At 41.0% G+C, this 12,453-nt stretch overlaps 1 protein-coding gene across 2 annotated transcripts in view; it reads left to right on the top strand.

Moving 5' to 3' along the window:
• LOC121856497 (histamine H1 receptor-like) overlaps positions 1 to 12,453 on the top strand; it is a 262,478-nt gene that overhangs the window by 154,209 nt on the left and 95,816 nt on the right. Inside the window, exon 1 of one of the 2 annotated variants that reach the window (XM_042352089.1) lies at positions 4,992 to 6,353. The exons of the other annotated variant lie outside the window; for it this stretch is intronic. The gene's annotated coding sequence lies outside the window, so the exon portion shown is untranslated. Of the gene's footprint in view, positions 1 to 4,991; positions 6,354 to 12,453 lie in introns of those variants that run through there. 2 annotated transcript variants of the gene reach the window in all.

Raw genomic sequence — 12,453 nt, 5'->3', positions numbered from 1 at the left:
CGAAGACTTTCCTAAAAAACGTCAGCAGATTTGTTAGACAAGATTTTCCCTTTGTAAACCCTTGTTGAGAGTCGTAGATTAATTAGCTTTTCTCTAAATGCGATCGGATGTTATCTGCTATAATTGATTCAAGAAATTTCCCCACTACTGACGTCAAACTGATCGGCCGGTAATTTAACGCTGATGCTCTGTCTCCCTTTTTGAATATGGGAATTACTACATCATCAGGCCCCTCGTAACACCATCTGTGAGGGAATTATTACACCATATCAGGCCCCTCGTAACACCATCTGTATGTTCACTGTATGTTCCTTCACCTTTCTCTAATGAAGGCTTTTGTTAAACCACCAATATATGTAATAAGTCATTTATGTCGTCCAATATATATTTTCAGCCTTCGGGCAGCAAACTTTTTCAATAAACCTTTTATTATTATTATTATTATTATTATTATTATTATTATTATTATTATTATTATTATTATTATTATTTACACACACACACACACACACACACACACACCATCGTTAATACACACACACATACACACACACACACACACCATCGACCCTCCAAATATATACCAACATATATTATTATCTTTTAAATGGAATAATTATATCTCTGTATATATGTAAATCTTCCTTTAGGTGCTCTATATACCTCATTATATATGCAGCTATATGCGTGTTAATATTGTCATTTTTTTAATAGCTTGTAACAATAATCCTGAAATATTGCCTGGGTTATAAATTTACTGTAATATTTTTTATATGTTTTTCATTTATTTTTTTGTAGTTATATTTTGTATTGTATTTATATGTAATTAAGTATATTCTCCTATATACTGTATTTTGATGTATGATTTATTAATATTTTTCGACTGTATTGTTTTGTATTTGTATTATTATTCAACTACGTATTGTATTTCGTTTTATGATTTATTTTAATAATTTTTTAATTTTTTATTAATTTTTTTGCGAAAGTTTGTTAAAAGTTTGTTAAGTGAATAAAATGTGATTTTTGCTAGACAGACAGACAGACAGATAGATAGACAGACAGATAGACAGACAAAGAGACAGACAGACAGACAGAGAGACAGACAGACAGACAAAGAGACAGACAGACAGACAGACAAAGAGACAGACAGACAAAACAAAGAGATAAATAAACAATAAAAAAGAGATAATGAAAAACAGAAAACACGCGAGACAAAGAGAGAGAATGGGAGATAGTAAGAATAACAAAGAGTATAATGAATAAGAGATACATAGCAGACCGGGGAATACAGGCCGAGCGATACAGGAATTACAGGAAAGTATTACACTACAGCCACTATTGTTATGGAGATTTATCTGTACTCGCTGAAACTGTACCTGTGTGTGGGGGTTATATATTACAGTACAGTAAAGTCAAGAATATTACACGTGTTCGGATGATAATGTTTACAACTTTTATTGGCCACTCAGAGAGCTTTTTTTGATTGTTTGGCCACTCAGAGAGCTTTTTTAAGTAGTTTAGCCACTCAGGGATCTTTTTTTAATTCATAGGCAACTTATTATTTTGTTTTCCCACCTTATCTACCCCTCCTTTCGTCTCTACCACCCCTTCCCCCTTCCCTCCCTACCACTCTCCTCCCTCTTTCCCTCCACACCACCCCCATATCCCTTCCCTCCTACCACCCTCCCTCCTTGCCTCCTACCAACCTCTCCCCTTTCCCTCCCCACCAACCCCTCCCCCTTTCCTCCTTACCACCCCCTCCCCCTTTCCCTCCCTACCACCACCTCCTCCTTTCCCCTCTTGGTGCTAACAAGACAAACATTATATTGTGATGACTTACTGGTGAGAGAGAGAGAGAGAGAGAGAGAGACTTCCGGTTTCCTCACCTCAACAACTTAATGTTTTCTCTACAATATTTCCCAAAGTCTTAATAAATCCTTTACCTTCAGTGTGATTTATTTTTTCTGTAGATTTTGTTTATTTAATTTATGTTTATTTTTGTGTATATCGTTGTTGTATTAGTACTATATAGTTTGGGTTTCTCTAAATTTTGGATCAATTATTCGGTTTATTTTTTCTAGTGTAGTTTATTTTAGTTTATTTTCAATGTATTTATTAACTGTTACTTGTTTTAGGTCGATAAAATAAGTTGGTATATTTATTTCTCATCAAATATGTTCGTAAATTAATTGTTTCCTTTAGTCCGATTTATTTTAATTTATATTTTTGTGTTTTTTATTTGATTTTATTTATGTCTTAATAATCCACGAGTTCCTCTGTGAGGGTCCTTGCGTCACTCACCGGCCACTCAGAGTACAATTTCACGAAAATTCACTGGCCAGTCAGCGAGCACTTTAACTTTTATTATCTGGCCACTCAGAGAGCATTTTCAAGTTCAGCGGCCCCTCAGAGAGCATTTTCAAGTTCAGCGGCCCCTCAGAGAGCATTTTCAAGTTCAGCGGCCCCTCAGAGAGCATTTTCAAGTTCAGCGGCCCCTCAGAGAGCATTTTATTTTCAGTTCAGCGCCTCAGAGCGTTTCAAGTTCAGCGGTCCCTCAGAGAGCATTTTCAAGTTCAGCGGCCCTCAGAGAGAGCATTTTCGTCAGTTCAGCGGCCCCTCGAGAGCATTTTTCAAGTTCAGCGGCCCCTCAGAGAGCATTTTCAAGTTCAGCGGCCCCTCAGAGAGCATTTTCAAGTTCAGCGGCCTCTCAGAGAGCATTTTCAAGTTCAGCAGCCCTTCAGAGAGCATTTTCAAGTTCAGCGGCCCCTCAGAGAGCATTTTCAAGTTCAGCAGCCCCTCAGAGAGCATTTTCAAGTTCAGCAGCCCCTCAGAGAGCATTGTTCCTCGGTGTAGCTCAATATAAGACATATCTTTATAAGGTAACAACATGAAGGAGGTGGTCAGTGGAATACCTTAACTCACTCCTCTCTTATCCTTCCTTCCTTCCTTCCTTCCTTCCTTCATTCATTCTTTCGTCTCTTTCATTCATTCATCCATTCTTGTTTTCGTTTCTTCCTTCCTTATTTACTAACGTCCTTCCCTTTTTGTAGAGGAAGAAGGAATGAAAGAAAATTAGAGAAGGAAGGAATGAAGGAAGAAAGGAAGGAAGGAAGGAAGGAATCCAATAGTAAGGAAATGGAAGAAATTTAGGAGGAGGTAGTTCCTTCCTTCTTTCTTCCTTCCTTCCTTCCCTCCCTCCCTCCCACACACAGTTAAAAATTACGTAAACAACAACAACAACAACAAAATGCGGCCACCAGAAAGAGTTTTGGGAGATAGTTTTCACCCTAGAGACATTCTCCTGTTTACCGAGAGACAATGAGATAACGTTTGTTTTTTTAACCTCTGTCTTTTTTGGTCAATTACTTAAAAGTCTCTCTCTCTCTTTCTCTCTCTCTCTCTCTCTCTCTCTCTCTCTCTCTCTCTCTCTCTCTCTCTCTCTCTCTCTCTCTCTCTCTCTCTCTCTCTCTCTCTCTCTCTCTCTCTCTCTCCTTCGTATGAGAGAGAGAGACATTTTGAGATAATTCACAGGAGAAGGGAGAGAGAAAGAGAGAGAGAGAGAGAGAGACCTTTTGAGATAATTTTGAGATAATTCGTAAGTATCTCTTATAAGGATGAGAGAGAGAGAGACGAGGTAGAGACTGTTAAAAGTGGTTGTCTCTCTTGGTCTCTTCCCGACTTTTATTGAGATGTTGAGAGACTTTTTTCCTTCTACTCTCCGGTCAGTATTCAAAGGAGATGAATTTCCCTGACTTGTTCCCGACTTATATCCCTGAATTATTTTCCCCGACTTGTTCCCGACTTATTTCCCTGAACTATTTTACCCAACTTGTTACCGACTTATTTCCCTGAATTATTTTCCCCGATTTGTTCCCGACTTATTTCCCTGAATTATTTTCCCCGACTTGTTCCCGACATATTTCCATGAATTAATTTCCCTACTTGCTGTATTTCCCCGATTTAATTCCCCTGGCTTATTTTCCCGATTTGTTCCCGACTTATTTCCCCCTGACAAATTAATACGTAGATAGATAAACTAACAGACAGACAGACAAACCTGTGCATATATCTCTTTTATTATCCCTGTCTCTCTCATGCCCTTCTTTATCACCTCGTTATTGTGTTAGTTTGTTTCTCCTTCTCCACATTTATCGGTCCTGTGTATTCTCTTTTTGTTATTTTCGTCTTTCTCTCTCTATGTCCTTCTTCACAACATGCTCTTGGTGATGATGGGTACATACATACATACATACATACATACATACATACATACATATACATATACATACATACATACATACATACATACATACATATACATACATACATACATACATACATACATACATAGAAGAGAGAGAGTACCTCGCCATAATAAGGCCAGGACACACACACACACACACACACACACACACACACACAACAGCAACATGTTTTACTGTCACCAGGGACAACACGAGAGAGGTAAACTAGTGTACTGTATATTACCTGACCTGAACTATCTTAACCTAACCTAACTTATTTGTGGACCAGTAACACCGGGGCTGGGACCAGGCTGGCCAGGGGCTGGACCGGGCTTTCCATGGGCTGGACTGGGCTGGCCAGGGGCTGGACCGGGCTTTCCTGGGCTGGACTGGGCTGGACCAGGGGATGGACTGGCTTTCCATGGGCTGGACCGGGCTGGCCAGAGGCTGGACCGGGCTGGCCAGGGGATGGACCGGGCTTTCCATGGGCTGGACCGGGCTGACCAGAGGCTGGACCGGGCTGGCCAGGGGCCGGACCGGGCTTTCCATGGGCTGGACCGGGCTGGCCAGAGGCTGGACCGGGCTGGCCAGGGGCTGGACCGGGCTTTCCATGGGCTGGACCGGGCTTTCCATGGGCTGGAGCGGGCTGGCCAGAGGCTGGACCGGGCTGGCCGGGTGTGCGCGGGACAGCACCAGGTACCAGGAAGCAGCGGCCGGGATGTTCTCTCCGCTAGTGGTCCAGGAGTCGCGGCAGCCTCCACACGCCTCCGCGCCCTCTACAGCCCGCCACGCGCCCCACACGCCTCCCGGCACACTTGTGGACGCTGCGGCTGAGGCTACCTGTGGCTTCCTGTCTACACCTGTACACACACACCTGTCTCAGATAGATGTTGACCATAACACGAGGAAAAGTTATACATTGATACTGTTTGTATTGGTAACAGACAAGAGCTGTAGATAGCCCTGATGATACCCCTGTAACACAGCGTTACTACCAGAAGTGACTAACACACACTCATTGTAACGTCTTCCTTACATGTGCACTACCCCCCCACGCCCACTAACCTCTCCAAATTGTTCCGTTACCTGTTACTTACCCTAACCTTGCTGCAGCTCCGTTATGAGTGACTTGTTGTAACACCTCAATGATCTTGTGTTACGTTGTGTTACCAGTGACTTGTGTGTGACGTAAGTAACTTTGTGTTACATCTTGGTACGTGTGTCTGGTGTGCTGTGAGTGTTACTGTGTGACAACTTCTCACTACTTGTACCAGCTGTATGACGATTACTTAAACCAGACGGGAACTTGGTCAATTAGAGTTACAGTTTAAACCTTCTAAAACCATGTTATTAAAACTCGAAAACCGATATTAAACCAAGACAGAAGAAACAATTATATACACTGATTAAACAGGTATGAACAGGTGTGAGAGAAACCCAAACACCTGTAATGGCTAAAACACCTGTAATGAGTGTATCAGCAGAATAAACTCTATGGCTCGTGTAGGCGATATAACCCAGCAACTCGTAAAAAAAATTATAAACAAGTATAAGTTTATGGGTAAAATAAGTTATATTAATAACTTATAAACACTTGAATTAAGAAAAAGGAAAGTTGAAGGTTCATCTAAGAGGATAAAAGTTAGGCACTCAAGCCATAACAGTGCCAACACCTGGTGCCAGTCTTGCTGTAACAGTTGTAGTGTCTTCCAGTGTTGTAGATATTTGGCCAACAGTTCTACAGCAACTCTGTCGCCCTAACCAAGCAGCAGGGAGAAGCGGTAGAGACAAGACTATCTCAAGCAACAGCAACACACAGCAAGATAATTTGATGTTAGTTATAAGAAGCAGCAGGGTGTAGTGAGGAACAGCAGGGTGTAGTGAGGAACAGCAGGGTGTAGCGAAGAACAGCAGGGTGTGCGGGGTGTAGCAGCAAGTACAGCGGTGTGGGGTGACTATAACAGCGAGTAACAGCGACAGAGAGAACAGCAGTAACAGCACCAGCGTCAACAACACCGTGTAGTAGCCGCAGTAACTGAGGCAGCTTGTGGTCAAGTAAATAAACAAACATCAGCTGATTGAAGACAGGTGTGACGATGTAAACAAAAGGTAAAGTAAACACTGGGACACTTTTTCTCCACGCCCATCACCCCGCTCACCACCCACCGCTCACCACCCACCGCTCACCCATCACCCAACCACTCTTCCTGACCCACCCACTGGCAACAGGTGAGTGATCAACCTCTGACGCCTGTGTTTGAGACGGTGAGAGTGGGGTGGGGGGGGAGGGGGGGGGGGAAGTCACCTTGGACACGCCCCTCTATGCATGACAGACCAAACACACCTGCCTAATTAGGAGTAGCATAGCGTTAATTGGCTATCTGACAATTAATGACGTCAGTGATCGAGGGACCCAATATTAGTATTTGTATCTCTGTTTCGTGTAATGATTTCAGGAATTAATGAACCGTTTGTAGATGAAACTTTATATTAGATCACAGGGAACTATCTTATATAATGTGATGAAAGTTTAATTACCGTGACCTCACATTCAAGGTCACGAAAGGTCAAATATTACCCAAAGTGACATCCATTAACACGTCTTGCCATTATTTTCTGGTGTGAAGTGAATGTATCTGGTTATGGTAGAGTCTCAGCCCAATTCTCATGCCATTTTGTTGAACTATAGATACCTCAACTATTACCCGTAGTTAGTGTTAAGTGAACGTCTCCACTGAAGATGTAGTCACAGTGTAATCTTCACGCCATATTGAATGCTAATGACTTTAACTATGCCCCATGATTCTGGCTAAGGTCAATTCTTTCTTAACAGGTAGAGTCTCGGTGTAATTTTAGAATCATTTTGAATCTCGGTGTTTAAGCTTAAGTGAGTCGTTTAGGTTTGATCTTAAGTCCAGAATTACGAGACCTTGGCGCTACATGACCTGGTGAACTATTACACAGGTGAGTTAGTCCACACGTAGGAGGCTTCAGTAATACGGTCTGATGTGTTGTGTGTTTATTTATCGCTGACAGTAACACTATACCGAGTGGCTCTCTCTCTCTCAGGCGGTCATCTGTGTTGATTGTGTTGTGTACTTTGGTTTTAGTGTGTCCTGACCTAACCTGACCTGATTTGACCTAACCTAACCTGACCTGACCTAACCTAATCTTACCTGACCTAAAATAATCTAACCTAACCTAAACTAACCTGACCTAACCTAACCTAACTGGAATCTGACCTAATCTAACATAACAATACCTAACCTAACTCTATCCTAACCTAACCTTATCTAATCTAACGAAAACTAAACGATTATTATTATTATTTTGTTATTATTATTTTTATTATTATTATTATTAGTAGTAGTAGTAGTATTGGTATTATTATTATTATTATTATTATTATTATTATTATTATTATTATTATTATTATTATTATTATTATTGCTGTTGTTGTTGTTGTTGCAGTTGTTGCTGTTGTTGCTGCTGTTGTTGTTGTTGTTGCAGTTGTTGTTGTTGCTGCTGCTGTTGTTGTTGTTGTTGTTGTTGTTGTTGTTGTTGTTCTCACCCTGTGTGTTAGGAAGGCCATCCAGCAATAAAACTTTACTTCAACACACAGTACCTGATGCCAACTGAGTCTACTGAACGATGCCCATCTTCTGGTCACCGCTGCACCTTCCTGGCTGGTGCCCTGTAGAGGGGAGGTAAGGGGGGGTGGGGAGGGGAGGTGGTGGGGGAGGGAGGGCAGGGGTGGGGAGGGGAGGTAAGTGGTGTGGGGAGGGAGGTAGGGGTGGGGAGGGGAGGTATGGTGGGTGGGGAGGGAGGAAGGATTTCATTCTGATTTTACTCAACAGCTGGTATCAGGTTAGCGTGGAAAATGTCCGTATGATGATAATGATGATGATCATTCCTGATATTTACTCATTAATAATCAGGGTGGGGTGTTGGGGAGGGAGGAAGGATTTCATTCTGATTTTACTCAACAGCTGGTATCAGGTTAGCGTGGAAAATGTCCGTATGATGATAATGATGATGATGATGGTGATGATGATGATGGTGATGATGGTGATGATGATGGTGATGATGATGATGATGGTATTATACATTAACCTAATTATACCTCTATTATACCTCTTGAGTATAATTCAGTATGTTTGTCATTGTATTTTCTATTAATAATCGTATAATTCATTAGTTTGTGTATGTATGTATGTATGTATGTATGTATGTATGTATGTACGTATAGTATGTATGTATGTACGAGGGTCAGTAATTGAACACCATTGACCTTCATCCAACCAGCATTAATTAACGTGATTTTCCTGTGTGTCGTATATACCTGCCTACACTGAGCTACTTAGTATAATCAGTCTTGCTACACTGATGTGGGTGTTAGGTGAGGCTTATAACACTGTCCTCTCTCTCTCTCTCTCTCTCCTCTCTCTCTCTCTCTCTCTCTCTCTCTCTCTCTCTCTCTCTCTCTCTCTCTCTCTCTCTCTCTCTCTCTCATTAAATAATAAAAACTTCAAAAAAAAATCATCCATATATTATTTATTCATGAAACCGATAATTAATTTTTCCCTCACATGCATTTCTAATTTTAAAATCGTATACACACAAAAAAATAAATCGGGCTTCCATTCTTTTTTTTTTCTGGGGAGGGGGAGGGAGGAGGAGAGGGAGGGTGGAGGAGGGAGGAGAACAGGAGGAGGAGAGGAGGAAAACGGGAGGAGAAACTGGGAGGAGGAGGAAGAGGGAGAGGGAGGAGGAAAGGAAGGAGGAAGCCATCATAAATCAGGTTCATATTTGATTATTAATGGTGAAATTTTGTTCTTATCTGTTGTGTATGGGTGATGGGTGACGTGATGGGGGTGGGTGGGTGGGTGACGTGATGGGGGTGGAGTGGAGTGGGGTGGGATGGGGTTGGAATGGGTGGGGGTGGGATGGGGGTAGAGTAGGTGGGTTTAGTTATATTGGGTAACAGTTTTCATGGGTAATAGTTTTAATGGGGTTGTTTCTAATGCGTTTGCACTAGTTTCGATAGCCGCCCATTTTTAATAGGATCAAGCTTAGTTTAATGGGGGTGTAGAGTTCAGGTGTAATGGGTATCAGTTTGAATTAGGCTAAGGTGTAATGGGTTTTATTTTAATCCAATTTGTAATGGGTCCCAGTTCTAATGGGTTCTATTACAAAATGGTCTAAGCTATTGAGGTCCGTTCGTAATGGTTAGGTTAAGTTAGGTTGGGGCTTACTAGGATAGGAGCCAAGTAGTACATGCCCTAGTAGTACAGGGGCTAGTAGAAAAGTGGTTTACTATGACAGCGGTTAAATAGGACAGGAACCTATTAGGACTGGCGCCTATTAGAACTAGCAGAGCGTTTATTAGCAATAAGATGAATTCACCATGCAACAAAAACATACATCCCAAGTTGATTGTGTGTGTGTGTGTGTGTGTGTGTGTGTGTGTGTGTGTGTGTGTGTGTGTGTGTGTGTTTCACTTTTAAATTAATAACGCTCAAGATAATTTACACTGTCACCTTAAAACAAAAATCAAATAAATTAAAACGATAAATGCTGCAACTCGGTATTTTTTTATTTTTTTATTTTTTTTTATAATTTTCTCTCTCTTTTTGTTCTTTTCTGAAATGTTTAAGAGAAAATTCTAGAACTTATTGTACCGTACTGGCGGGTCTATATATGTAATAACACAACGTTAACACACATGTTTATTGTTCTACGATATGTGATAATTCTCTGAATATAATTACTCTATAGCATTATTTTGACACTACTGGGATCTATATTACTGTAAAATAACCCTAATAACACCCGTATGTAAAGATGGATTTCAATTGTTTACGTTTTGAGAGTGACGTCATCAGTTGAGATACGCGCGCAATATATATATATCCGTAGAGAGAAAAAGTTGTAATGATTTATAGTGTTTCTGTTTTGTTTAATGTGTCACCGATAACATTCTTCTTCTTGTTCAGTTTGGGAAGTGAAGGTGATCGAGTACAGTGTCGTTAAGATGCCTCACTGGGTACTGGAAGCTGAGAGTATAGTTTGCTGCATCTACATTGTATCACCTGGTAGTAGTAATAGCAGTAGTAGTGTGAAAGTATTAGTAGTAGTAGTAGTAGTAGTAGTAGCAGTAGCACAAAGAAAATGCGGCAGCAATGAAGAGAAGATTGGCAATGTGGCAGACTGGGGCCCTTGATGATCTCCTATGCGAAGCAAAAACACACTATGTTACCAATAAGGGCAAGTGGTTTCAGTCTCAATAAACAAGAATTTACAGATGCCACTGCTCTAAGGTATGGTTGGCCAGTAGGTTTGCCCTCCCAATGTGTGTGTGTGGCTCTACCTATGACGTCGATCACGCCATGGTGTGCAAGAAAGGTGGCTTCATCTGCATGAGGCATGACGAAGTAAGGGATCTTACAGCAATATGTTGAAGGAAACATAGGACTTCAAACACATCCAACGAAGCCCGTGTGGACGTCAGTGCTCGAGGATTCTGGACGCCGGGACAGCAAGCCTTCTTCGACATCAGGATTTTTTATCCCATGGCCGCATGTCACCGTAACTTAGCTCTCAGTGCGGCACACAGTAGGAACGAGAACGAGAAGATAAGGGCATACGGGGAGAGAATTCAGAACGTTGAACAAGGCAGCTTCACTCCTCTATTGTTCACAACCTCTGCGGGGATAGGACCAAGTGCAAGATGTTTCTAGGTGATCTCTGAACAGAAGCAGCAGCCCAGAAGCTTCGTTACAGCCTGGATGAGATGTCGACTGTCTTTCTCCTGTCGGCTTTGCTCTGCCTCAGGGGAACGAGGGTTTCTGCCCCAAAGCCGACAACAGCTGCAGATATTAACTATGAGGCTACAGTCACTGAATGCCACATAGACCTGCGGCTCAACTAATTCAACACAGATAGGATTGCTACTTATGTATTAGGATATTTATTATTAAGATAATAAAATGGCGGCGAAGGTGTGGCTAATGGGGGAGGCTAGAGGCCACGTTAAGAAAAAAAAGTAGTGGTAGTAGTAGTAGTAGTCATAGTAGTAGTAGTAGCAGTAGTAATAGTATATTTTTTTATTTTCAAATCAAATATATATTTTTTCTTTATCCCTCCCGGGGCCTTCAGTGGTGAGGGAAGGCGAGTAGTGACACATTTTACCTCACCACAAACAGGAGACTGGCAGGTGTGTGGAGCCAAGGCACATTAAATTGGCTCTCTCTCTAGTCTCAGTATTAATGGAAAACAGAAAAGAGGAAATATATGCATAGAATTACAGACAGACAGACACACTTACAAGTATAAACATAAATATATATATGTATGTATGTATGTATGTATGTACGTATGTACGTATGTAAGTCTGTTTGTCTGTCTGTCTGTGTGGCTCTGGTCGTTATGCCATCTGTAATTTGCATAACTTACGTCCATTGCTAAATAAAGTGGCGCAATGACACTTCCTCCTTCCCTTCTCCCTCCTCCCTCCTCCCCCTCCCTCCCTCCCCCCTCCTCCCCCCTCCCTCCTCCCTCCTCCCTCCTCCCGCCCAAAAATTTAATTAAAACACAGGTAAAGTGGTCGTGGTATTAACAGGTAGTCCTCTCATTACTTTTATGTGTCTAATATAACCTCTAGTGCCGAAGCTCAATTGATTATGTAGATTATTGGATTATTTGCCTATAATTGAGTGTGTGTGTGTGTGTGTGTGTGTGTGTGTGTGTGTGTGTGTGTGATAATTACTCGTATATTATATTTTTGTGATATCCTTAAATTATTTTTGTCATCTGTATCGTTATAGTTTAATTATCAAGATGTGATTATACTGTGAATTAATATCATCTCGAAATATAATTACCTTTTGAATTATTGTATCATTAAAATCAAATTATTTCGTGATAGAGAAAGTTAATTGTGTAATATTGATGCTATTATTATTATTTGTGTTACAATATTTTTTAGCTAATTATTGGTGTATTTGGTTTAACATAATTGTCTCTTAAATAAACTCACAACACATTCAATAAATCACGAGTTACTTTGGGATTATTGTAGAAATTATTATATACTTTTAATTGTATTTTTATTTACATTATTTGTGCTATTTATTCTGATATGATTTAGTTTGAAGAATAGCAATGCCTCCTTGGTGTGTGTGTGTGTGTGTGTGTGTGTGTGTGTGTG

The sequence above is a fragment of the Homarus americanus genome, unplaced genomic scaffold (genome assembly GCF_018991925.1).
Source record: "Homarus americanus isolate GMGI-L3 unplaced genomic scaffold, GMGI_Hamer_2.0 scaffold51458, whole genome shotgun sequence".
Classification (NCBI taxonomy): Eukaryota; Metazoa; Arthropoda; class Malacostraca; order Decapoda; family Nephropidae; genus Homarus; species Homarus americanus.
The sequence above is the reverse complement of the archived record's forward strand: the minus strand, read 5'-3'. Positions and strand labels throughout refer to the sequence as shown.